We start from the raw sequence: 24,193 nt of genomic DNA, 5'->3' as shown, positions 1-24,193 counted from the left end.
TTATTTTCTTTTTCTTCCAATTAGTTCAGTGAACCATGACAAGACTGTAAGTATTAAACTCTATGGCATGCTTAATTGACAAAATATGGAAAAAATATTGTGCCTGTAGCTATAAATGAAATTGCATGCTCTAGAGGAAAGATGTTTCAGTAGGAAATAATGTAGAAATAATAAAACATACCAGTTACATTGAAGATGGTAAGGCAAAGAATTTTGGGTGGAGAAATTGACTTTAAGTAGATTTAACATAAAGATTATATACATCAGCACTAACAATTGGTATTTATGCATTTTTATCTAACACTATTCATGGTTTCACAATAAATATTTTACATGTTTTTTTTTCCCTAGAAAATAAGTGGTATACATTTCTCGGGCTCCCTAAGGGAATAATGGTTGATACTTTTTCTAAAAATTCTGACCATTTATTTGTGGACCATCCATGCAAGGGTAGCTTCTTCATGTGTCTGCCCAGTCTAAATCCCATTCTAGAAATTCAGGTCACTATTTATGACTGTATAAATACAATGTCCCTGAAGGTCTTGTTGCTTCCTTCCAATTTACTCCCCTGCATCACTTTTCCTTTCCCCATTCACATTTCAGGCAGTATCTGAAATGAAGGGCTGTGTTCCCTTTATGATGTTCCTACGTCCTGGCTTTTACCTTCAATTACTTAGAAGAAAGCTTTTTATATATGCCCCCAACTAGGCAGGCATCAGACAGCAACAGGGATTGAGTCCTAGGTTATAGATTACCTAGTAACCACATTGAAGGCAGGATACAGTAGTGAAAAACACTACTTTAGGCTGTCTTAAGTCCCTTAGTATTACTATCAGTTCAGCATATAGTTAGGAAATTCTCCCCTAGTGCACACCGTCCTAGGTATCATAACTCTCCAGAGGTGGGACATGGCACAGCTCTATGTTTAACTTACTCAGCCTGGCAGTATGGCATAGGAGGTACTTCAGTACAGACATGGAAATGTAGTTTCCATAGAACTTAAGCTCCTGAACTGGGAACAGCAGCTCAAGGTAGGGAGGATGACATGTAGTTAGGATTCTGTGATCTCACAAGTTTCCTTATCCATGGTCTTGAGGTTGGCTACAACTTTCTCTATAGAAGAATTTGGAGGGACTCAACACTTAAATTAATCAGTTTGATACTCCTCCCATCCAGTTGTTTTAACTGACTGGTGTTTGAGCAGTGAGAAAGATGGTCCATGTCTGAATCTGAAATCTGATAGGTAGTTATTGAGAGAGACTGGGGATGGGGAAATGGTCTTTAGGCACCTCGGCACCTGGTCCAGGTGGCCCTCTAAGAAGAAGATAGCATCCATATAGAGCCTCTAAAGGTATTCCATCTTGAGAAACTGTTAGCTGAATTGGGTGGCCAACTGCTCCTTCTTTTCTGAGGATGTAGACAGACACATGAACATAGGAGAGAAGAAGCATCATCAGCTAACTCATCTGGCCCAAGTAAGAAGCAAAACTAGCTGAGGTGGAGAGTTTCTAGGTGCAATGAACTTCTGCTTCCTAGACAAAGTCCAGGTCCAACATTTCCAGTGCCTTCCTAGTTTTGTAAGTGGGTTTTACAAAAATATTCAGCTTCCTACAACAGAGATGCAATAAACCTTACTCTGGTTGACCCACAAAAAGAGGAATGTTTGGAATTCATCCAGGGTACTTTCTTTGAGGAAGAGGTCTATGAATACCCTCAAAAGCTGCCTTGCTGCCATCTTTAAAACTTGTTCCACTGCATGCTTCTTATTTATATTCTCTCATGCCAAGGCTCCAGACCACACACTCCAGAAGTTATGAGAAACATTCCACAAATATAGCATTTGCTAGTTCTACCTCCTGAGGTGAACCTTCTAGGCATGCACCACATCGAGTCCATCCAACACAACTCCTATTGTCTCCAGGCATGACTTCTTTATTAGGGCCCACAGAGGGAGGCAGGTAAAGGGCCATGCCAGCACCATTTTCTTCAGGACTTCAGTGTGCCCTGTGGTAAATGCTTCCATGATCAGTGGTAGGAAGACCTCTGTGGGCAGGTCCTCCAGAGCCAGGATGACCAAGAATTTATCCCACAGCAGGTCTGCCCTGCCAGCTCCAAGAGTATAGATGAGGTCTGGGTTCTCATCTTGGTAAGTCTGAAAGTAGAAGGATCGGGATCTGGACAGGGTTGGCAGGGTACTCTGAGCTTCAGCAGGCCAGGCAATGACTCCTGGATCCAGGATTGTGAGTCGGCTGACACTTATTGAATACAACTCTGCTAAACCCTGCCTGCATTAGCTCATTCACTTGCAACTCAATCTGAAGAAGTAGGTACCATTGTTTTCTCCACCTGATTGATGAGAAAATCAATAATGGAGAGTTTGGTTAAGTCTCCCAAAGTCATGCAACAGGGAAAATGGAGTGTTGGGGCTTCAGCTCCATTGAATCCAAACCCTGTCTTTTTTTTGGGGGGGGTAGTTGTAGATGGACACCATGCCTTTATTTTGTTTATTTATTTTTATGCAATGCTAAGGATCAAAGCCAGTGCCTCACACTTGCTAGACAAGCACCCTCCCACTGAGTTACAGCCACAGCCCAAACCCTATCCTTTTTTAGCACTGTATTAACTTCTTCTTGACTCTATGTTTATCATGTATATATGCATAAATTTAAAACCTTGTAAAGTTGAGGAGATAGTATTCTTGAAAACAAAAATACAAAGATCTGTGCAGATAGGCACAGATGTCTAGAAACTAATTAGGGAGGAGGCCAACTTACTGTGTACCACATCCAGGTATCCAGAGGTTTTGTTGTTTGGGTTCTTCTTAAAGTGGCAAAAAGGAACAAGAAAGTAATTGATTGTTTGGTAACTTTGATGGCAAAAGGTATATAGTATTAGTTAAAAAGTACTACATAGTGGTTGGGTCTGGCAATTATCAGTAAAAGAATGCTTCAGAAAGGTTGTTTCCCAGTAGATAACAGTTGTTCTCTGAAAACTTATTGAAAAACTGTTTTAACTATTATCAATTTAACCCTAAGCAATAATGGCTGGAACAAAGAGAAAAAAGTGATGTTGCTGTTTATAACCTAATTGTGAAAACTATTTCATGGGAACAGAGGGATGCAGAGGGTCTCTTTTATTGCTTTGGAAGAAAGAAGACCAAATTAATTGGTTCTGAACTGAAGATTGCAAAAATAATTAGTAATAAAATTTTTTGCCTCAGATTCACTTGCCAATATCAGGGTGTTTCATGATAGCCATGAATTGAAGCAGAAGTATCATTTGAAATATGGGAAAACTAACTCATTGGGTAGAAGAATGAGAAAACCTGGGATTTAGTGCAGTTTCTGCTATTTACATCTGGAGACCTTCAGCCAGCTACTTCTTCTGTCTCAGTTTTCTTACCGGAAACATGGAATGTTAGACTCAATCATGTCCATGGACCAATCCATCTTTATTCAGCTGGTCTTCATTGCAACCTCTTTCTAGGGAGGAATGTTCTGCGACTTGTTGGAGAGATTTTTCCCAGTGCCCAGACGTGAAAGCACCAAGAAGCTCCTTGTCAGGAAGGAGTGTTATTTGACTGTTTAATGGGGTCACAAACATATGTTTTCAACAAAGCAGGAGCTCTCTCTCACCCAATGCAAATAATTCCTAACACTGAGAGAGATTGTGCATTATCAACATCAGCAGTATGTTTGGGTATCAGCATCAGCCACTCAAGCTGAGCTTAACTGGCTCTTCTTTCAATTCCCTATCTCATCTGATTTTCAGTTTCTAGTTTGCTGTCTTCCCATTGTTCTTTTGCACAGTGTGGGAGCTGCTTCTGATTCTATTTGTTGCCATAGGAATCAACTTTCATGCCGGTATGTAAGTGCCACTGACTCACCTGCTGCTGTGGGAAAGCTACAGGGACATCTGCTTCTTCCAAAGACACCAGAGTTCCAGACAGCCTCTCTTCAGTGTAAGGAAAAGTAACCACATAAGATTTGCATTTTAATTACATTTTTCATAATGTAGGCCATCCATTTTTCCTCATGTTCCTGAAAACATATATTCCATTGAGGTATGTACATGAGTGATTCTCATTTTCTGTAAGCAAGAAAACTAAGGCATCAATCTCATAGCTTGACCAAGTTTCAATGGAAATTAGTGGTACTAACTGAGGCTCAGACCCAAACTCTTTAGCTCAGTTCCCTTTCCTTCCAATAGACTACTATCTCTGATCCAAAGGCATTTAATGATAAGACCAGAGCAACTTTTTTTTTTAAAGAGAGAGTGAGAGAGGAGAGAGAGAGTGAGAGAAAGAGAGAGAGAATTTTTAATATTTATTATTTTTTAGTTTTTGGCGGATACAACATCTTTGTTGGTATGTGGTGCTGAGGATCGAACCTGGGCTGCACGCATGCCAGGCGAGCGTGCTACCGCTTGAGCCACATCCCCAGCCCCACGAAGCAAACTTCTTGCTGCAGAAGTAGTATTGCCTAGTTTAGGGGTTGGTAACTATGACAAAACTTGGTTCTTTGCCTGTCTTTTAAAATAAAGTTTCATTGAAACACAACTATACCATTCATTTACATATTATCCTTGATTGCTTTTGTACTATGACAACAGAAGTATTTTGACAGAGACCATTTGGTTGGTAAAGCTGAAATAGTACATGCCCTTTACAGAAAAACATTGCTATTCCCTGGCCTAGTGGGTAAATACATGGAATTAGAATTTCAACATACTGAGATTAAAATTTTAGCCCTAGTACTTTTCAATTGCGTTACCTTGGAATGTTACTTAAGCTTCCTGAGCCTTAGTGCCTTTATATGTAAAATGGATTATAATAACTTTGTCTGCTACATAGGATTGTTTTTATTAATAAAACAACACATAAAATCAAGTAGGATAATGTGCAGTTACAATAGTCCCTGGCATATAGTAAGCTATCACTTGATGGTGATTTTTGTTACTTTTGATGAAAATTAGGTCCCATTTTCTGCCAGTAGCTTCTCCTACCTAACTGACTGAAGTGTATTCAGATGTATTGTGGATTTCCATTGGTCTAGTGCAAAAGCCTAAATTATAGGGCCTGCCTGTCCCTCCTAGTCTTTCCTCCCCCCCAGTCATGCCTGATACAAAGGAACCCAATTCTGACTTGGCTTCTGAGCTTGATTATCGGAACTCAGGACATTTGACTGCTGCTTCTGCTTAGACACTGTTGCTATGCTTGGGATTTATACCCCCAATGGAACTGAGCATATGAGCAAAGTGCAGCCTGTGACAATAAGTAGAATAAAGACCAAAGTGATGCATTTTGGTGGAAAAACAAGGCCCAAGCCACAATTTTATTGTATATATATGCCTCTTTTTACATGTTTCTGGGTTTTTGAGTTACTGAAGTGCTATTGGATCACTGATTTCCTGTGTTCAGAGCTTTTAAATGAGAAGTATGTTATATTAGTTATCCAGCTCAGAGACTCCAAGTAATGAGTTGTGGGAAAGTATCACTGCTTTCCTTGAGGTGGGTAGCCAAAGGTTAAGTCTTACACTAAACTTCTAGACTCCTCTAATAACCCAGTATGAGGTTATCACATATGACATGATCTAAGCCGTTACCAGCCCAAATCTTCTCATCATTAAAGTCACTTTTTAAAAAAGATTTCCCCACACTAAGGAACTATATATTTTGAAATGTTTTGTCATGTCCAACTGTATTTATTGATTTGAGTAATCTTTGTCAACTCTATTCATGTGGTAATAATAATTAAACTTTCTTGTTTGAAAAATGTAATTGAGGCTGGTTTTGTGACTCAATGCTAGAGTACTTGCCTAGCATATATGAGGCACTGGGTTTGCTGCTCAGCACCACATAAAAATAAATACATAAAATGAAGGTTTTATGTCCATCCACATCATTAAGAAACTAATTGCAAGGATCAAGTAACTTTCAATTGGTTTCTTGTCAGTGCGAGAAGGCTTCAAGTTCCTTGTCTGAAAATGGAGGGGATACCAGATATTACTCCTGGGTTGTTATGAATTTTAAATGAAGTAGAACAGTGTCATGCACATAGTTAGTGCTCAGTCAGGATCAGCTATTATGGCTTTGAAAATGAGGCTCAATTACTAATATGAAGCCAGTACCAATAGACTTGACGGAATCCCAGCCCAAAGTCAAAGTGCGTGTGACTTTGGCCACCTTCAGACTTAAGGGAAGTATGTGTCAATTCTCTGTTCAGTTAGGGAGGCTTATGTTTCTTTTCTTTGAAAATAGCTTGCAGGCCTCCATTCCTACACTACAGAACTCTAGGTGTCTAGAGATTCATCTAGATCTATCTCAAACCCATCTTTAAAAACATTAATATTTATGTTTCCTATGACAACGGACCTTTATTTTGTTCTAAAGTGCCTCCTTTCCATTTCAGGATGTGTATAAGGCATGCTGGAAAGGAAGTTGTCCTTTCATTTTGGCATCCCAAGACTTATTGGGTACATCTCTGATTACCCATTTTTATCTTTCAAGAGGGGAAGTAGTGTGTAGGATTATTAGGGATATAAGCCTTGAGTCATATAGACCCCAATTCTCCCCCTGACCCAGCAATTTACTGGCTCTGTGACTTTAGGCATGTCCTTTTTACTCTCTGAGCCTCAGTTTACTCAACTACAAAGTGTAGATAATGATAGTGCATACATCATCTTCCAGATACAAGCAGGAAGCTAGATAGCATACGTATGTCAGAAAGTGTAGTCCTGACACAGAAGACACACATATGAGGGAGAGGTAAGAGTATCAGTAGCCATGTTGTTTTTTTCATCCTTGTCAGCATGACCAGGATAACTTCTCAATCTTTGCTTCCCAGGCTGGCAAGTCCAGAACTTTTCATGTGTTCAATCAAGAGACAAACAATGAGATGGTATCTGGATTAACTTGAGTCTAATTTCATCTAGAAAAAGTCATGTAAGCAGGTACAGATAATGGAAAATTAGCTAGAATTGAATATTATTCTTGTATGTGATCAAATTCACACAGCTGTTGGGGTGGCAGTTGAATATGCAGCCATTTCATGACACTATAATCTTCTTTGAGGATACTAGAGGGTAAGTTCCATCAATTACAGCATCGTAATCTTCCACACAAGCCTTCTCAGGTTCTTTGAAAGTCTGTTTGATGTAAGTCCTGGCCTGGGCTCATTTTGGACAGACATGATGCTCAAATAACTCTGAGGAAACTAGAAGCAGGAATAGAAAAAACGTAGTCCATAAGTCTTCAGGGAGTGTCACTTTTTCTAATAAGTTTCTCCTTGGGGTTTGCACCAAAAATCAGAAGAGAACATCACCAGGGCCAACCTATTCCCAGAGTTTTTTTTTTTTTCTATCTTAGGCTCCTTTCTTGTTAGAGGTCCTCCATTCCATCTGCACTATGCCCATATGTTAGTTTGCTTGGGTTACTCTGATTACTTACTAGGGCCTGAGTGGCTTGAACACCAGAGATGTATCTTCTCACAGTTCTGGGGTCAAGGTGCAAGCAGGGTTGGCTTCTTCTCAGGCTGGTCTCTTTAGGTTTCAAATTGCCATCCTATCCAAGTCTTCATATGTGTCTATGTCCTACTCTTCTATAAAAATATTAGTCACATTGGATTAGAGTTTACACTAATGACCTCATCTTAATGTAGCAACCTTTATAAAGATACTTTTTCTTAATATAATTGACCTTCTGTATCCAAGGGTTCTGCATCTCTGAAGTTAACCAACCTGGGATTGAAAATATTTTTTTAAATGATATCTGTACTATGTAGGACACCTATATGGTCACTTTCTGAAGTATTGGGTGTTTTTAAATCAACATATGAATTTTGGAGGACACAATTCATCCTGTAACTGTCTACATGCCCACACACGATATGCCCAATGTTCCAGTGCCCAAACTATGGGAGAATTTTCCTAGGGGACTACCTATTCTTTGTTTTATTTATTTTTTTTATTTTTTAAAGAGAGAGTGAGAGAGAGAGAGAGAGAGAGAGAGAGAGAGAGAGAGAGAGAGAGAGAATTTTCAATATTTATTTTTTACTTCTCAGCAGACACAACATCTTTGTTGGTATGTGGTGCTGAGGATCGAACCCGGGCCGCACGCATGCCAGGCGAGCGCGCTACCGCTTGAGCCACATCCCCAGCCCCTATTCTTTGTAATACATGTTTCTGTTTCTTCTCTAACTCCTCACCAACTTGAAACCTTCCTTGTCTCTTTTTTCCTAAGGCTTCCTCTATCAGCCTCCTTCATTCTTCCCAGCTACAAAAGATATACAACCCAATGACTCTAAAGTCACCCAGCCATGACCTCCTTCTGACATTTTCTTTCTGAAAAACAAGCCTATGACACTTTGATTTATTAAAAAAAAATACATGTGCAGTAGGTGTAGCTACTGCCAAAGGAAAGTTGAGCTTTTCCAGGGCGGCCCAGATTTCAAAAAATTCCATATCCTTGTTAGGATCATGGTTCTGATTATGTTTCACAGTTTGGGATTTGGGAAATGTGGTCACTGTAAAAGTCATAACTCTTTAGAGTCATATACATAATTATGTGTAATAATGTGCCTCTGAAGATACATAATGAACGATAATTAAGGTATATACATTATGCACATGTGCTTTCTGCCCCACAATTCCAACTCAAAATGCCAATTGTCCCTTAATACAAAATGTGATTGACGACAAACCTTCTAGAACTTTATCCCAAATGTTTCCTTCAGCTCTATGGAATACAAAGAGGGGGATGAGAATCAATGCTGAATTTTGTAGCATTCCCAGTTTCAAAATGTGGCCAAAGTTTCATTTGGAAGTTCAAACCTCATAACTGCAAGAGTCATTGAACAATGAGATTTGGTTAAATCACTTTTTTAAACAGTCAATTCATATTTTTAAAAACGACTAATAGACCATATAATGAAAACCATCTTCTTGCTTTTGTTTTGTTGTGTTTCTATGTTAACTGTTTCTCTTTTCTCCCTCTTAGCTACCTCCAAAGACGAGACCTCAGATTACCTTTGGCTACTTGGGCATCATAATGTGTATATAAGGGTGTGTCATTATTACGTTTCCAATTGCCTATATGATTCAATGTATTTAAAACATCTTACCATAGTGTGGCTCTGATAGTGTTATTGTCACCTCCTTAGTAAGTGGTGGTGACAGAAAAAACACCAAAATTTCACTTTAGGAGGGCAAAGAATATTCAAAAATAAATATTTGGGGGCTGGGGATGTGGCTCAGGTGGTAGCGCGCTCGCCTGGCATGCGTGCGGCCCGAGTTCGATCCTCAGCACCACATACCAACAAAGATGTTGTGTCCGCCGAGAACTAAGAAATAAATATTAAAAATTCTCTCTCTCTCTCTCTCTCTCTCTCTCTCTCTCTCTCTCTCTCTCCTCTCTCACTCTCTCTTTAAAAATAAATAAATAAATAAATAAATAAATATTTGATGATGCTATTGAATAGATTCAGTTACTTCTTATTCTGTGTGTTTGATGCCTGAGGTAGGGAGGGGTAGCAGTAGAATAGGAATAAAGAATATTTTTTTTTGTTTTCCTTTAAATATTTTATTACAGAAAATTCAAATGTACAGCGAAGTTAAAACATTTTTAAAGGACTAGTACTTAAGTGTTTTCAACTGAAAACAGTGATTTCCCTTTGTTTTCCCCAGTACACCCTGAGCAGCTGAATTTGGGCAGGAAGCATTTTGTTCTCTGTCCTTCTGAACAATATGTACCAAAGAGGGACATTCCTTTGTTATCTGAACTAATTGTATCTTCTTCCTAAGAAAATGAATGTCAACACAGTATATTTCTAAAATGTTCCACAGTCTTTTCTGCTTTAAGACTTCTGATCACTCCCTTGCCCTTCCCCATGATCCCTCAACTGTCTGCCCCCATGCCAGCCCATTCATTATCTCACCTCTACTTCAAACTCCAATGTCAATCTTTTGTGAATGTGAAAATCTAAACTACAGAAACTATTTAGTTGCTACCTACCAAGGACAGTTTACTAAATCTGGAAGAATGTTTTTATTTTTTATTGATTTTTTAAAAAATAAATGAAGTAGAATGCATTACAATTCTTATTACATGTATATAGCACAATTTTTCATATCTTTGGTTGTATATAAAGTATGTTGACACCAATTTGTGTTTTCATACATGTACTTTGCATGATGATGTCTATCACATTCCACCAACCTTGTTAATCTCCTGCCCCTCCCTTTCCCTCTCACCCTTCTGCACTATCTAGAATTCATATACACAATGGAATTTTACTCAGCAACAAAAGAGAATAAAATCATGACATTTGCAGGTAAATGGATGGCGCTGGAGAAGATAATGCTAAGTGAAGTTAGCCAATCCTCCCCTCCCAAAATGCCAAATGTTTTCTCTGATATAAGGAGGCTGACTCATACAGTGGTAGGGAGGGGGAGCATGGAAGAATGTTTTTAAAGCAAATGTCAGAGAAAACCTCAAGCAATGCGACATAACCTTGTCAGACATAGTAATATTTGTCCTCCATTTTGTTTGGCTCCTGATTTGTGTCAAGCTTGAATACATGATAACAAAGGGTGATTACATTTCTTCCTGTCACAAATACAAGGAAGATTACTAAAATTATAAAATGCAGGTGGCAGAATATAGTTGGGTGAGACAAGAGTCCATATCAATTGGTGCCCACCCAAATGAGTCAGAACTTTGGAGGAAATAGAGACCACCTCCCAGAATATTCATTTTAAAGGGATTATTCATTTTAGACCAGTCCTAGATATGCATCTTATTTGGAAATATGTGAATTAATTATAAAACTTATAATAAGGAAGTTAATTTTATTTTACAAATTCTAATCTCCTTAATTCAAAAATTATAAGAAAATTGTAAGCCTCAATTTTTTTCTTTCAACTACTCTGTGAGGCAGATAAGTTCAGAAAATCCATTTATATTAATTAACTACTACTCTACAAACTGTTTATTTTGGTTTTGTCTTGTCTAAAATATATCTAGTGTGTATATGATAATATTTAGCACATCTGTAACACCTTTCTTATAAGAGCTCAATGTACTTAGAGTTATCGTCACAAAAGCCTTTGAAGTAGATAGGAAGGACATTATTGCTCTGAACTTCTAGAAGGGAAAATAGAAAATAAGAACTTTAGTTGCATTGGCATATAGCAACTTAGCAAAGGCCAAAGTCCACTTTTTCACTCCAGAGAGCAGGTTGGGCAAGAACCAATTTCTTCCCAGGAGCTCAGTGTAATAATCATGTCCTCTGTAAGAAAAACTAAATCTGAGGATCACTCATTGCTTTTCTGATTGTATCTAAACCTGAGTTTGGAAATATCTAATTTTCTAATTCTAAAACATAATGTATAAAAATAAATTCTTACTCAATTACTAGTGATTGAGTTTCTACTATGTGTTCTTAGAAATGTAGGAAATATCAACATATTTTATATGGTTTCTTCCTCTTAAGGAACTTCTCAAATAGTCCCCCAAGAAGGAAAATCTTGTTATTAGGATATATATTATGTCATTAGGTTATGGTGATGTAGTCAAGCTCTCCCCAAACTTTCTCCAAAGCTTTTCTACTTCAAGGTAAGCAAATCAAGCAAATATCACTCTCAGGCCCTGGCTTTAGTGAACAAGATTTCAATATTTCTTTTAAGGCCCTAGACAAGTCATAATCTTCTTGCCTCAGTTTCCACACCATCTTAAAAGGGAGTAAAAATCTCCCTGTGCGTTTTGTGAAGAATTCATGACTGCCAAACACTTTGAAGAACATCCGTGTTTTACATATATATATATATATATATATATAATTGAATATCCTTGTTCATAAATTCCATAAAAACTAAATCCCTGTGCAATTTCTTATCTTTGATAATGCATTGAATATCTTTGGGATGATATGAAATAGGGCCTCACACATGTTAGGAAAGTACCACTGAATGAACTACATCTCCAGACCTCTCATTCAATTCATGACAGAGTAGACATTCCCCATTAAGATTCAAGACATGGTGTATGATCTTATAGCACTGTGTGTCTTTTCTTAAAAGTATTAATTAATTAAAAGTATTAATTTCTTAAAAGTATTAATCATACTTTGTAGACACATGTTCATTAGAGTGACTTTTAAGTCATCAGTATATCGAAAGTATTTAAAGTCATGGTCACATGAGATCACTGAGGAGCTGGACATAGATACAAAATAGAAGAGGGCCTAGGGCTGAGCTCAGAGATAATCCAATACTTAGAGATAAGGAAGATGAGGAGAAATCAACAACAAAGACTAAGAAGTTAGTCAATGAAGTAAAAGTAAAACCTAAAGCATGGTGTACTGAAAGCCAAGGAAGAATATATTTGAATAAGGACTAAGTGTCCCATCAACAACAACTAATGGATTTGACACTGAAAGAGTTGTTTTTAGCCCTGATAATTTTGAGGAATGGAATTTTGACTGAAGTGGGTTCAAAGGAGAATAGGAGGAATAGAGATGGAGAAAACAAGCATAGATAATTATCTGGAACAGTAGCTAGAGGGGTCAAGGGAAAGTTTGCAACAACAAAGGAGATAGCATATTTCCATGCTGAAAGAGATCCAGTACTATCAGAAAAATTGATAAGGATAGCAAGGAAAGAAAAGCAGTATATAAGTCCCTGAATAGATGTAGGATATTGGAAGGGTTAGTCACAGGGAAGAACATGACCGTTTAACACAATGTGATGGTTAGTTTTATGTATTAATATGGCTGAGCCACATTACCTAATATTTGGTTAAATGATATCCTGGATGTATCTGTGAAGATGTCTTGGATGAGATTAGCATTTAAATCAGTAGACTCTGAGTATAGCAGATCCTCTTCATAATGTGTGTGGGCTTCATGCCATCAGTAAAAGCCCTTAGGAAAAATGCTGATTTCCCAATAGCCTGAGGAAATTCCACCTCTATAGGGCCTTTGGACATGAGCTACAAAATTTCCCTCATCTTTAGGTCTCCAAATGTTGGCCTGCTCAACAGATTTTGGACTTGCCAGCCCCAATAATTACATAAGCTAATTCCTTAAGATCTCTCTCTCTCTCTCTCTCTCTCTCTCACACACACACACACACACACACACACACACACACACACATACACACACACGCCCTGTTGGTTGTTTTTTTCTCTAAAGAACCCTAACTAATACTGTAATGGAAGAGAAAACCAGATGCATGATTGTGGCATAGATAATTGGGGAGATGTGGTCACAGAAGCTTGAAGATCTCTCTTTAGATTGCTTCAATGCTCTTGGTGAAATAAAAAGGTAAGCTTATCAGCTGAGAGTGAGAATGGGATATAAGAGGTACTGGGAGACTGTGGGGAGGGTAAGGTGAATGAACCAGGGGATTACAGTGGGATCTGGGGTTTTATCCTTTGTGCTCATAGCCCTCTCAGCCTCACTCTTCATTGGTGTGCATGTTTCATTGTGCCTCTTGGCCTATATAACACTCTCTGCTGCAATACCCATGTATGTTGTGTCTCTAATACTATTCCCATGCTTTATCCTAGTAGGTAGAAAGAAAATAATTTTTGAACAACAAAAGAATTTGTGAATACAAGTAAGACTCTGGGGAGAAGGGATAGAAAGGAATGTTGGAAGCCCTTGAAGCCCAATCACCACTATATCAAGTAGTCTCCCCATTCTGGAAGATAAAAATGGCTACTTGGGCTTCTCTCTTAACTAGTCATTTTGACCTGTGGTTCCTAGGGAAACACTCTTCCTCTAAGCAAGTGTTTCTCAAAGTGTGGTCACCCAATAGCAATAATATTCCTTGGTATTTTAGTCAGTTTTTTTTTTTTCTGTTGTGACCAAAAGACTCAACAAGAATATTCTGGCAAAGAAAAAAGTTTATTTGGGGGCTCACAGTTTCAGAGGTCTCAGTCCACAGATGGCCAACTCCATTCCTCAGGGCTTGAGGCAAAGCAGAACATCATGGCAAAAGAGTGTGGTGGGGAAAAGTGGCTCAGGGCATTGCACCAAGAAGCAGAGAGAGAGTAAGCTTGCAAAATATATACCTCAAATGCACACCACCAGTGTCCCACCTCTTCTAGCCACACCCTACCTGCCTACAGTCACCACTCAGTTAATCCCTAACAGGGAATTAATTCACTGATTGTGTTAAAGCTTTCATAACCCAATCATTTCATTTGGAAATCTCTTTACATTGGCTCACATATGATCTTTTGAGGGACACTTCATTTCTAAACTATAATACTTGAGAACTTGTTTGAAAAATGTAGGTCTGAGCTCAGCCATAGACTTATTAGATAAGGAGGTTGGGCCTAGCAATCAGCACTTTAACAAGCTTCCCAGAGGACTCTGACACGCTCAAGTTGAGGAACTGTTTCTCTAAGATTTGGTCTTATAACAGCTCCTTGAAAACTTGGCTATTGACATGCCCAGTTGAAGAAAGGAAAGGCTCCAGGCTCCTTGAGTCATGGATCTAGGAACTCTCAAAGAAACCATTGGTCAGTTTTCTTTAATATTCTCCTCAACATCCTCTGTCCTGAGAAAAGTTTGACTGGCCTTCAGGATTCATACTAATTATAACCATTAACAAGAGCTGCTTAATATTTTGGCCCTATTATTGCACAAATCATTAGGCATGTCTCATTTTAACTTTGTGACAAGTTTTGATTATAATACTAATTTTTTCTTGTATGCTCAATTTTCACAGTTTATCATTCATGTAACAGAGCCATCTGCTCCCAACTTAAAAGAATTAGAGAGACCTTGTGAAAATATTGACTCAATCAGCCTGAACACATGAAGACAGGAATTATTAGCTCCCTGGACTGACATATGAATAGGTTTCAACTTAAGCAAATTCAACATACCAAAATCCACACTTACAAAACCAGTGGTGATATTCACGGTATAAAAGACATTTTATTTTACAAGAACTTTTTCTTCTGCGATTGTGACCATATTGTGTTAACTCAAAGCTTCAGTATTTATATATGTGTGTGGGTGTGATTTACACATTGATTTTGAAGCCCATATCTATTACTTAAATGAGGGCATGCCTAAAATGGCCATAGGCTTTTTCTGAGAATGAACTGGGAAGGGTCAAGAGCACCATTTGGATTCCAGATTATACTGAGGCAATCCTGTCACAGATCCAGTATATTCCTGGAGATTTCCCACTGATGCCAAGTATGACTTCCTTTATGAAAGCTAGAAACCCTGGCAAGGTGTGAATTATAGCACAGTAACTCAAGCCTCGTGGATAATTCTTGGGAGTGTTGAATACTGAGTATATATATACAACTAGGTGAGAATTTATTACTAGCAGTTTGTGGGGGGAAGAAACTTATTACAATTTTGTGTTCAGTTCCAAAATGTTACTTTAAAGAAATATTTGTATTGTTAATGAAGACAAGGGCTATATAAATCTTGTGCACTGAATTGTCATAGAATGAAGCCATCACTCAGAATTCTGATTAACCCACCAGGTCAGTCAATTCCTCCTTCCCACTTTATAATGACAAATAGCTCATGAAGTGTCCCGTCTGGCAATGGCCTTCCTCATTTATTGTGTCTTACACAATCAAAGGGGAAATCCCTTGTCTTACATATGAACTCAATATTCAATTATGTGGTCAGCCCAAGCCCTCCTGACCATGCCTTTGTGTCTAAGCATACTTCTTCCTGCATACCAGTTCAGGACTCAAGTGCTGAGCAGACCTGCTAGACTTCAATTTAAAGGCAACCTGTCCTGGGGAGTCTTCTTGGATTAAACCCCTCTGGTTCACTTCTTTGAGTTCTCCTCTCTCAGATCTCCTATAGTAAAATCAGACTACTGTATTCTGCACTTTTACATACTACTTTGTCAAATAAAGAGAAAGAAAGATGGAAAAATAGCTTATATAATGACGGGAGAGTGATTTAGGAAGGATCAACGTTACCGCTCGAAGTTCAAAATTTTGTAAACGGTTCTGCTACTTCCATGTTTTTTAACTTTGGGGAGGAGGGCTCTAAGACTTTGATGAAAGCTAGAGCTCTTCTCCATGGAAATATACTCATATATAAACATATGCATAATTTTCATTTCAATTTTAGGGAGTTTATGAAATCTCATATGCTGCTTATTTGGGTCCCAGGTGAAATCACCAGTAATCACCACTATCTGCCTCATAACATGATATCCAATCACAGCACCTGTGATTCATGTGACACTGACAGGATCGCTGTGTTAAAACATCCAATCTATTTTATAATTAGTCAACTTCCTAAGTTCTGTTGGAGTCTTCGTCTATCCATATTATGTCCAGGTGGGCTCCCTCCCTCTTTGAGCTTCAGCTGCCCTCTCTATCAGTGGCTAACCATTCTCTGTTTTTTTTGTGAAACTCATGAGAGTTACAAAACCTGTATCCAGAAACATGTACATATACATATATCCCCTCAATGTTTCCCTTGGCCTTCCAGGCACTCATGAGCTACCTAGCCCAACAACAGACTCAAGACTAAGAACTTCCAGCCTAGAGGGACCTATATCTTCCTGTACAAAGTAGAATCCAATATTTGACATTTGAACTTAGGTCTTTGATTTATTCCAGTTCGAGTTTTCAAAGAGCTATATAATCCAGTCTCAGATCTTCCTGGCTTCTAAATTCATTATGGAAATCATTGTCAAGTACCTAGTGCTGAAAATGCAGGTGACTCACACATGGTTCTGCAAAGCCCAGTCTGGTTTTCCCGGAGCCAGCCATAGTCCTTTAGGGCCCTGTGAATGAGTAGTCAGGCAGGCCTGGTCCCACTGTGCTCAAGTTGGGGCTAAATCAACTTGTTTCATTACCCTACTCAACCCCAAGTCTTTTATTTTGGTGCTATTTACAAGATAATAAGATCCAGCCAAGCCTAGTCATGAAAAAGATCTATTGCCTGTAATGAATTCTAATTTTGCAAGCAGCTCCATCTCATATCAATAGCTAAACATAATATTACTGATTTGCCTTTACCTTGTTTGTCTGTAAATTTGATGCATTTCTACTCTAGACAATAAATATTCATAAACTAAGCTAAATGGGTTTTAGAAATGCAGCCCCTTCAAGTGTGAAGCAGAATGCTAAAATTGAAAGAGCATGAGCTTTGGAGTCAAGAAAAAAAGTGTCTAAGTCACAGCTCTGCCATTTGCTAGCCAAGTGTCTTATATCAAATTATAATATTTCTGAGCCTCAGTTTCATGATCTGTAAAATAGGATTAACAATGCCCTCTTTGCAAGATTATCTTGAGGATGCTAATGAAATGATGGCTTATAAAAGGACTTTGTCATTCGAAAGTTTCGTAAAATTGTACTGTTTCCTGTTTAGGTACATAAATGACTTTTGAAAGAACTGATGACAATATGAAGAAAATAATATGAATGATGTTGAGTTCCCCTGTATACAAGTCTTAGAACTCATATGAAGCCCTTGTTTATTATTGGTATTAATCTTTAAAGATAAAAACAGAGCATTTCCTAGATTTTGTAGAGACTACATATTGTGCACTGCTGCCATCCTGATGCTTTTCTTGAAATCAGTATGGGTTAGAAAAAGGGAAATGCCACAGGCTAAAAGGTGGAGCCTTCACTCCTTATCTCAGTTCTACCAGCACTATGCCATTCTGTGCCTTGAACAGTGGGAGTAATGTGCTATTGGATGACTTTCCTCATATGTCAATACAGTTCAGAGGACCTGTTCAATTTATCCAACAGAATTAAATTGACTCTAATAATCAGAGGGAAAAGAAAAATCTGGAGAATGGCAATGGTGTGGAAGGAAGGGAAAGAAAAGAATGCAAAGGAAGAAAAAGAGAAAGCAGTGAATGCCAGAAGCATCTCTTCTTAGCCTTCCATGGGAGCCACAGGAAGAGAGGAAGGCAGAGAATGAGAGAAGAAAAGAATCCTTTTCTACACTGGCTGCGAGAAAGCGAGAAGGAGGAGTCCTCTGAGGGAAGATTTGGCAGGTGCTTCTGCTATGAAAGCTGCACAGAGATCACGTGCAGGGGATCCTGATTACTAAGCCAATTGACATGAACCCTCGGGACATATTTGTTGTAATTAATTTCCCAGAAAGCAAAGGAGTTTGACATAAGCTTCAGATGAACAGAAAAAAATGTATTTATTTTAGAGAAAAGGCAGTAGGAATGGTGTGGGGAAGATTTTGCATATGAGGATCAGGGAGCATCTTTGCTTTCTTGAGGAATTTGAGATGGAGTAGAGGTTTTCGGCTGTAGTAGCTAGGTCTGACACACGTGGAAAAATCAGGTTTTGGTTTGAAATCTGAACTATTGAATCAAAATGGGAAGGAGAGTTTGGTTTAGTTCAGTGAAGGACATTTTTGCCTTGATTATTAACTATGTCTCAGGCCTTAGGCTACATATTCTGCAGTTTTCCATTTAAAATATATTCACTGCACATCCACTAGATATCAGAGTATGTGGTCTAGAACGTACTCAACACTGTATGCTACAAGCTCATTTAATCCTGAAGTGCCATTAAGGACTAGGTATTCTTGTTCCCTTCATTTCACACAGATAAGCAAAGTGTGTAGTCCAAGATTCATATCTCTTTCAGAATGAATGACTCAGCTCTGTGTACTTCCCAGACACCAGGCTACCCACCATCAAACTGCTCCTCACGTGGGGGTGGTGAGAAGCCACAGCTGATACGAGGAGGGCCACAGGCATGTTATATAGATGTGGGTAAGCAACAGCAAGAGGATAAACAGAGAAAAGAAACTGGGTTTTAACATTCTGTAGACAAGAAACAAAGAATAAAACAGAGAAAGAATCTAGGCAGGAACAAGGAGGACCAGGAAGAAGGTGGGTGGGGAATGGAGGAGTAAGCTTTTTCTTTTTCTTTTTTTTAATTTTTTTTTAGTTGTAGTTGGACCCAATGCCTTTATTTTATTTATTTTTATGTGGTGCTAAGGATGGAACCCAGGGCCTTACACATGGGATGCGAGGCAAGCACTCTACTGCTGAGCCACAACCCCAGCCCCGAGTCTTTTCTTATTCAGAAGAGATAGCTTATGAGAATCCACAGAGAATAGCAGGGTGAATGTCTTCATTCATTTTCTTTGCTAATAACATAACACCTAAACCTGGGCAAAATATAAGGAAATTTATTTTGGTTTATGGTTCTGGATTAAAATATTAGGCTTGCACCTAATGATAACCTCCTTGCTAGCAGAGTCCCAAGGCAGTACAGGGGTTCACACAGTGAAAGGGAGAAAAGATATATATGTGAATGTGTATCTAGTAGCCTTTCTCTCCCTTTCTGTGAAGCTATCAAGATTCAATCATTGTGCTTTACCCTGATGACTTAATCTAATCCTCATCACTTCCCAGAGGTCCCATCTGTAAACACTATAGTTGGATTAAACTTTCTCCTTCTTAATAACTCACAGTGGGATTATATTTCAACACATGAACCCTTGGAAGACACTCAGACCATATTCAAACCATAGCAGTGAAAGTGGAGCAGGTAGGGAAGAGAGACTCCAAGAAACCAATGTAGAACAAGACAGGAAAGAAGGGAAAGAGTAGAGCCAAGAGACATTGGCCCAGCTTAAGAAATGAGACAAAGATAAGTATAAAGATGGAAAAGGAGCAACTCACTGGAACTGGCACAAAAAGGAGGAAAAATGAGGGAGGTCAAAGGAAACCTGAAAGGTCTAATTAAAATCATACCAGTGGTGGAAAGCTTATCTCAGAATAGGTAATACAAATTCTAAAAGAACCCAAGAAGCTCCAGACACAGCCTGTGGGGCTGAGAGCAAAGAACTAGGATGTCATTATAGTATAAGAAACAAGATTGAATACAAAGAAGGGCATGCATTATGCATGAAAGAGCATGGGTTGCAAGCTCTTCACAATGATCAACAGGGGGAGGAAGTCCTAAAGGAGAGGAATAATGTGAAATATTGAAAGCCTGAGCCAAGACATCTGTGTAGAAAGAGGAGCCGAAAAACATAACCTTCATACTCAGATGTGGATACCATGCACGGCAGTCTTTATTAATGGAATGAAGTGGTTCTTTTCTGCAGGCAATTTTGCTCCCACTCCCAGGGGACAACTTGCCATGTCTGGGGTGTGTATACATGTGTGCACTGCACTACTAGCACATAGTGAGTGTAGGGCATGCTAGACATCTTCAATTCCCATGAAAACCCCTCATGATGAAGGGTTATCTGACCCAGAAAGTAATGACAATCAAGAAACCTGAGAAGTGTTCTCATCTCCACCCAAAGGCCCTATTCCAATGGATGGTGATGAGGGATACCTTAAAATCTTCTAATAAATATAGAGTCTCTGTCTATCAAACAGTTTCCTAGTTGGTTAAATCAGTTCTTTTTGATAAGTGCTTAGTGTTCCAGAGTTTTATTGCACACCTCTATCCCTCTCTATCCATAACGATGACAGAAGTTGATGGGAGGGATCTTCACGTGGATCCTTACTGACCTCTAGAGTAATGCCTACATGTACATTCCCACACCATCACCAGGCACCTTACTGACATTCAATGATAGAGTGCAGGAATAGTGCAATGAAGTTTTCTGTCAGCCCAGTCCAGTCATGATGCTATTCTTCACTCTACTGATTTAGCTCTACCTCAGCCACTGGCTGCCCTTTTGGGCCCTCTGAGTCTCAGTTATATTTTTAATCCAGTTCCTCCATTAGGGCTGTCTGTCTGTGGCCTCTGCCATGGGGTCACCTTGCCCCTCACTGCAAAGGCCTCATGAAAGGCCTGCTGGCTCTCAACATTCACTTACTGTCCATGTCCTCCACTGAGAGCATCTGAAAATTTCTGGATCCCTCTATACCAGGTAGGAGTTGAGGAGAAGTGGCATCTGGTTGCTTATCCTGTGTTTGCTTTCATGTGCTCAATCTCTCACTTTTCAAAACACTCCATATTTCTTCCTAAAGAGTGGACAACCATCCCCACTATCTAATTTTAGAATATTGTCATCATACCAAAAAGAAATTTCATATCCATTACCAGTCAATTTTTATCTCCCTTTTATAATCCCTGTCAATCATTACTCTACTTTCTGTCTTTATGGATTTGTCTGTTCCAGACACTTTACATATATGAAATCACATACTATGTGGCCTTTTGTATCTTGCTTTCATTTAGCATAATGTTTTCAAGGACCATCAATGTTGTAGCGTGTACCAGAATTTCATTTCTATTTATAGCTGAACAATATTCTATCATATGAATGCACCAGATTTTGCTTATAAATCATCAGTTTATGGATATTAGGATTGTTTCTACCAATTGTTATTATGAATAATGCTGTGTTGAACATTCATGTAAAGCTTTTTGTATTTATGAGTTTTTAATTATCTTGGGTGTATTCTTAGCAGTTGCATTGCTGGGTCATATAGGTTCACCATGTTTAATTTTGAAGAACTGTAATACTTTTCCAAAGTGGCTGTACCATTTCCCGTTCCCATCAGCAATGTAGCTATAGCTGTGCATCCTTGTCAGTGCTTGGAGTGTCATTTTTAAAAAATTATAGCCATCTAGTGAGTGTCTTTTGAAATATAAGGGAAATTTTGGAAATTTACAGGGTCTTAACTCTAAAGGCCTCTATCTCCCTGAAATCTTAAAATCATCTAATTTGATGATTAATGCCTGATAAGGACTATTAAAAACAACAAAAACAATAAAATACCTACCTTTGCTTGAAGCACTGAAACTACTGATGTTATGGCCAAAGATATTGAAGGATGTCCTAGGATATTATCATTTAAAAATAATAAAAGATACATTGGTTGGGTGTTTTCAAAAATATGTACCCCACCACACACACATAACTTGGATGTGAGAATGAAAAAGATCAACATTGGGAATGAATATGACTATATGACCTCTGGAATGTACATAAAGGGAAATATATCAAAGGTTATTTGATTGAGGGGTTATGGTAGAAGGCAATGTCAGCTGTATCCAGGAAAAAAAGATGACAGTGATAAAAGCAACACAAACATGCCAAATACTTATAATTGGCCTAGAAGAATGATGAAATGAAGGCTATTTCCCAATGTCCTCTGGAAAAATAAATTGCAAAGGGAGAATTGATTGCCAGAATTGGTTGGAAGTAAATGCTACAAGAATAGGTGCTATGTGATCAAATGGGAAATATATTAACTTTTCTGATTATGTTCTGGTAATAAACAAAGTTAATTTCTCAAAAGACCAAATATTTGATGTGAATATAAGGATGTATAAATTCCTATTATAGGAGAGCAAAATTTAAATTATGGCAATAGAAAGAATCAAGGAAAGCAGGATTTCTCTGCCTTCTACAATGTCAGAGACTTCTAGGACCTGGTGTGAGAACAAACATTGTCAAGGTCTCAAGAGATGTGTCTTCAAGACATAGTCTCAGGGTTGAATTCTATGAAAATATATCACATGAGAATCAGCCTACTTAAGAATACCAAGAGCTTGGTGTAGTGAAAGAAGGATATTTTGACTTAGGCAAATTTTAAAGTCTGTCTTTATAATCTTAGCGAACGTTTTCATTTTTCCTGACTCTCATTTGTAAAGTAGAGATAATCACATTTATGCCTTAGATTCATTGGGTGATTGAATGATATAACATCTGTTAAGTGTCCAGCTCATGGAAGACATTCAATATATGAAACCTCTTAGTATCATTATTGGGTATAATCTCAATGGTTATAAAAAGAGATGAAGGAATGTTAGAAACTACATTGTATTGGCATTATTGAATATGAATGTCATAAATTTAGGACCAAAAATGCTCAAGACAGGTAAGGCTAGCAGCAAGGCTTATCCACACACAACAAAATAGATTTGGATTTGAGATATGGCACAAGCTGCCCAGAGATGGGAGTCAAATGGATATTTATTATGCATCGATAAAGAAAATCCACCATGATGAGACTAGTTATATAACAGGTAACCTGTGGGTCCATGTAGGCACTAAGTGATGTCTACACATCCACCTTTCCAACTGCACTGCAGTCACACCAGCCTCCTCACTGTTACTCAACATTCCAAGTTTGTTCCTGCCTCATGGCCTGTTCAATTGCTGTTTTCTCCACCTGTAACTTTCTTTCCCAGGATTTCTGCATAATTTGCACCCTCAGTTCCTTCAGACATTCCTCCAATGTTACTTTCTCACTGGTGCTCTCCCTGGACATCCTCTAGCACTGCTGGCCAATTTACCCCACTAGTGTGATTTTCTTCATTGTTTTATTTTTTAATTTTTAATTAATTAATTATTTTTTTAACCACCTGTCTCATATTCTGTCCAATGCTGGCTTTTTCCAGGGCTGGGGTTTTACCACTACTATTCATTGTTGAATATTCAGTGCCCTAAATAGCACCTGGCACAAAGTAAGAGCTTAAAACTTATTTCATGAAAGTAATAACAATTTTATTCAATGCCACTGCAATCACACGCACAGGATCAATGGCCAGAAAAGTTAGAATAAAGTTGGTGGGGAAGAGAAAGGAGTGTGAGACAAGGAATGCAGAGAATCCTCCTATAGAGCCCTTCCTCCATGTGTTGCCTGTAGACCTACTGATGAAGTTTGTAGATCAGTGAAGATAATAAATATAGTAGTTGATTATAGTTGCATGAGGTCAAACCATAAAGCCTGATCCAGGTTTGAGGTCATTTTTTCTTTGTTCTCAAAGCAGATCAGCAGTCTAGATGGTCAACTAGCATAAGGATGCAGAGGTGAGCTCAGCCACCCAGGCTTCTCTTGCATTTCTCAAAGGCATGCTGACTTTTGTAGTGTTGGCAGCTCACATGGAAGAAATGTCCACCAGGCCAGAGCAGTTGGGAACATTGAGTTTGCTATCTTTCACATTATTAGTGTTAAGGACTGAATGTTTGTGTCCTTCCTTGCCCCCACTTACATGTTTAAGTTATAACCCTTAATGTGATGGTATGTGGAGATGAAGTATTTGGGAGGTAATTTGGTTGGATAAGGTCCAGAGGGTGGGACTTTCATTATGAGGTTTGTTGTCTCTCCACCCATATTCTCAGATGCAAGGCCAATGAGCACATGAGAGGAAAGACTTCTGTAAGCCAAGAAGAGGTCTGGCATAAAAGCCTTAACATATTGGCATTCTGATCTCTAATTCTAGCCTCCACAACTG

The sequence above is a fragment of the Spermophilus citellus genome (genome assembly GCF_964194105.1).
Source record: "Spermophilus citellus genome assembly, chromosome: X".
Taxonomy (NCBI): domain Eukaryota; kingdom Metazoa; phylum Chordata; class Mammalia; order Rodentia; family Sciuridae; genus Spermophilus; species Spermophilus citellus.
This window is presented reverse-complemented; position numbering follows the sequence as displayed.